Below are 4,953 nucleotides of genomic sequence, written 5' to 3' on the forward strand. Positions count from 1 at the left end.
ATAACTATTATAATAGTGTTAATTTTTGTAAAAAACCTTCTTGTGCATCCTATAATTAAATGTTTAAAAATGATCCTCTATTCCCACAGAGGGGTCAACTAAGATTATTTTTAAAAAGGATCTCAAACTACTGTTCAAAGCTACTTTGTACAGTGACTTTTATTAAATCATGGCTAGCTTTATCTCTTTCTTGGGTAAATCTCCTTTTATACTTACTGCATTTGAATTGAAGCTTATTTGTATGTAAATGTGTAACTGTAACTTCTCTTATTTTTTCAGTAAGAAGCAGTGCTGTGATTTTTCTCCTGTTGTGTTTTTGTCTCTCACTGCACTCGCCTTCATGGTTTGTTCTTGTGAAATTTTACCTCTCCTTTCTCCCCCTTCTTTTCCTTTTCAGGATCTCTATTATTTTTGGATAAGTGAACAACAAAAGCACTACAGGACACTCAAATCAAATAAAGTGTAACAGCCTCACAGCACCACTGCAAATAAAAGCTTTTCTTATCTAAAAGCTGTCTTCAAATGGTGCTAACTTAGAATCTTAAAGGTACAGGAAGACAACCCTCTAACCCGGGGAACAATCACATTCTCCCCAATATATTCCTTTTCATCTCTTGTGACACTGGCTAATCCTGAAACACTACAAATCTTAATTAAGATCCAGCATGATATTTTATTTACTTGGTAATGATACATTGATTCAGTTTCCAGTCATCAAAGAGAGCTCTGGTGGCTCTGTGATAAGGAGTTGCACTACCAACCCAAAATCAGTTGGTTCAAATCAACCAGCTGCTTCTCAGGAAAAAGATAGGCAATTCACAGTCTCTGAAAACCAGCTGCAGCGTCAACTATGAGTCGGTTCTAACTCAAAGACATATAACAGTTTCCATTACCAAAATTATTCTCATCATTCTTTTGAAAGCAAAGAAGAACATCAAAATCTACTACCCCCTCCTCTAATACAGCATTCTGGTGGCTTAGCAGTAAGGAGCTGCGCTGCAATCCAAGGCATGTGGTTTGAACACATCAGCTGTTCTGTGGAAGAAAGACAAGCAATCTCCTCCCACGCAATTTACAGCCTCTGAAATTCCACTGGAGGGTCAGCTATGAGTCAGTGTTGACTCAATAAAATGGGGGGGTCCCCCTTTTCTTGAATTTTTTTCAACTCTAGTAGAAAAATGTCAATAACAATATAACTATCAATAATAGCTTTTCTTCTGTTTACTTTTCCCTTCAAAAAGTAAGAGTTAAAAAAATATTTTTTTTAAATGTCTCTATCCTTCAAGGGCAGAAAAGCCTATTTCCTTTGATAGGGAGGAAAACAAAACAATCCACTGTCTTTGAGTATATTTCAAACCTACTTTGGTTTCCAAGGCTATAAATCTTAACAGGAGGAGAATGTCTTATTCTCTGGAGTAGCAGTTGGTGGGATTGCTAATCTTTCAGTTGGCAGCCCAACACTTAATCTACTATACCATCAGGGGTCCTTGGGCAAAAGTACACAGGTGTGCAAATAGCTACTTACAAAGGGATAATGGGAGTATAAATCAAGCATTGTAAAGACCCAGAGGAATAAAATTCATTGGTAAGAAGAAACATGAGAAAATTTTCGGGAAAATCAGTCTTCTTTGCTCTGCTTTTACAGTGTTTCTGGATAGTTGGTCTATCCTTGAGCCACCTGGCCAGATGAACTAGGGCCTCAACCTCTCACCTGCCTCTCCCCAATTGCTAGAGGGGACTGTGTTCTCCCTTTAAGGAATAGTCGTGGGACTAAAACTTGCTAATGTTTGTCATATGCTTCTGGAAGCACAGATTCCTCTACCGACTACTCCAAAGGTCTTCTCTTCTGTCTCCTGCATTCAGACATTTGGGGTTAAGAGTAATTTCTCACATCTTTAGGTATCCAGAAAAAAAGGAAATGGAATGAATAGGGAGTTCTGGTGGACTAGTGGTAACTTGCACTGCAGTTCCCAAGGCATGCTGTTCAAATCCACTAGCTGCTCTGTAGGAGAAGGATAGGCAGTTTCCTCCTGCACAATTAACTGCCTCTGAAAACCCACTGGAGAGTCAGCTATGAGTCGTCTCCAACTCGAAGTCCCACAACAACAGCAAAGCAACAATTGGATAAATACATATTTATCTATATCTTTAAAAAAATAATGTATTTTCTATGAGCCTGTTCAGTGACCTAGAGCTAAATGAGAAAACACTAATTTTTTTTTCCTACCTAATGCCCCAGAAGTAATTTCCAGTCAATTTCTAACAGAAAAAAAAATCAGCAGCACAAAATAAACAATATGCAAAGGCGACTTAAATTTGTCTGGGACAGATTTTCCTGCAATGGGATCTATGACATTGTGAAGACAATATAAATAACTTGATGACACAGCAGTACATGAACTAGGGAAGGGGAAGAGAGGGAGGAAATTGTGTAACAATAAAGGAATGAAAATCCAAATTTTCTGTAAACTTTCATTAAAATCACAATGCAAATAAAAATTTTATTAAAATAAATAATGAATAAAAAACAATAGAGGTAGGAAGCTGTCTACATTTTGTAGTGTGGTCCCCACTCAATACTGACGATGAATGGCCTCCTCTCTCAGTCTGATGACGTCAATTCTCTCTTCCTGTCATTAAAATCAAGAAAAGAAAAATGAATGCTAAGCATTTACTTAGCACTGTGTTTGGTACAGAAAGACACAGCTTTAAAGAGTTTAAAATTTAGGGAAGGGGTAATTTCATACTTTGGTTTTGAAGGTCTTATTACTGAGTTGAAAGCTATTCAAAAGAAAACCAAGAGTAACTAAAGGCAGAGTTCACGTCAACAACAATTCAACTCATTGTCTTCAACTCTGTACCAAATCATAGGTGACCCTCCAGTGGGATTTTGGAGAGTCTGTTATGTTTTTTGTTTGGACACACACACACACACACACACACACACACACACACGCACCACACACACACAGAGGAGGAAATTGTGCATCTTGTTTCGGTGGAACATTTGGTGGATTTGAACCACAGAGGGGTGCTGCCTTTGAATCAGCACTACAGCCTCCTGCCCATTTCAAGAGAGAACTCAATCTTTGTTATAATTGAAAATGTACTGGGGGAGAGAAGATAAAGCAAAACTGGATAAGGGGAGAAAGACAGACTATTTCGACACTGGTATGTACAGAAGATTCAGAAAATCTTCTCTAAAATTAGGGCAGCGTCCATGAAATAAATTGATAAAAAAAAAAAGAAGATGAATGTTGCCAATGAACTTAGGAAATCAGGGCCCTGCCTTTGTGCCCAAATGAAAGTTCTAGGGGATGTTTTCCTTGAAGCGGAACTAAAAAGCTGTGTGGTGCTGGTGATAGGAATGCTTCAGTCTTGCAAGTGGCCATTGGCTGCGTCAGTGAATCTGTTCTTCCCAGCAAGATTGTGAATTCTCAGAGATCTTGCCCTACATTTTATATGCTCTGTGCCACCTCCTTGCCTCAGCTCCTCCCAGTGTTTAAGACCTAGCCAAGGAAAAGGCATGTAATAAACGAAAACATCTTAAACGCTCTTTAAAGTCAGTACACTTCAAATTATCACTAACAGTTAAATGTTTGAATAAGAGAAAATGGAAAGCAAGCAGTTTTTTGAAAAACAAGCTAGGCATCAGTTACTGAATGCCAGACTGTTTTCAAGACTATGTTTTATTAACGATCCAATGAGAGTACAAAGACATAATCCCAACTACACAGAGATTATAGTGTTGTCGCTAAACCATGACATCCTGTATCCTTTTATTATTCAAATGTTTTCAGTGTTTTCTAAGACCTTCCCCTAAGGCTATTAGGATCCCCCACCAGGTATGAACGTCTTCAAGGTACAGACTGTGGAAGTGGCTACAATGCCAAGTGCACCATCTGGCACAAAGTGGGGGCTTAATAGCTATTTGTATAATATAGACAAAGAGTAACATCTGGAAATAGCAAATCTTTGCTTGGAAATGGTCTGTGGCTCTGAATGGTAAATGGAACCTATAGTCAGTAACGGAAGAAGTAGAATGCCAAAGTTCCACTTGAAATTTTAGCATTATGTTGTTGTTGTTAGGTGCCACTGAGTCAACTACAACTGACCCGATGAACAACAGTTCTGCAACTTATCCTATCCTGTGCCATCCTCACATTCTCTGCCATGCTCCAGCCTGTTGCTCCAGTCACTGCGTCAGTCCATCTTGGGAATCTTCCTCTCTTTCTCTGATCCTTCATCTTTTCCAGTAATGACATCTTTTCCCAAGGGCTGGCTCCTTCAGACAACATGTCTAACATACGTGAGACAAAGTTTCACCACCCTTGCCTTTAAAAGAGCACCGTGGTTGCACTTTCTCAAAGACAAATTTGTTCTCTTGGCAGTCCGGTATATTCCGTATTCTTCACCAACACCGCAATTCAAAGGCATTGATTCTTCTGTTGTCTTTATTCATTGTCCCATTTCAGATGCACAGGAAGCAATTGAAAACGCTTAAATCAGGCGCACCTTAATCTTTAAATGAACATCCTTGCTCTTTAGCACTTTGGACAGGCCCTTGACAGCAGATTTTCCCAAGGCAGCATGTCTTTTGGTTTCTTTTTTTTCTATTGGGAAAAACATATTGGGGGTAAAAGGAGGTGAGGGTTGGGGCAAAAGGGTGAGGATGGGCCAGGATGCAGTTGCAGAGCTGCACAGTTTGGTCGGTCGGGGGAGCAGGTGAAGGAAATGATGAGGGGCCGGTGGGGACCAGATGCTACAAAGGAGTGACAAGCATTTTCCAATGGTAATTAAACCAATTGTCTTATTGATTTGGGAACTCTCTGGCTTTTTCATGCTGAACAGGGGCGTAGATGTAAAGGGGGGAAAGGGAGGACTCTTTATCACCTTACTGGTGGTCTTGGGTTAAAGCTGCTTGCCTTCTTGCTCTGTTAGAAGATATTTTCC

Source organism: Elephantulus edwardii, unplaced genomic scaffold (assembly GCF_000299155.1).
Source record: "Elephantulus edwardii isolate Elephantulus edwardi_28Jun2011 unplaced genomic scaffold, EleEdw1.0 scaffold00259, whole genome shotgun sequence".
Classification (NCBI taxonomy): Eukaryota; Metazoa; Chordata; class Mammalia; order Macroscelidea; family Macroscelididae; genus Elephantulus; species Elephantulus edwardii.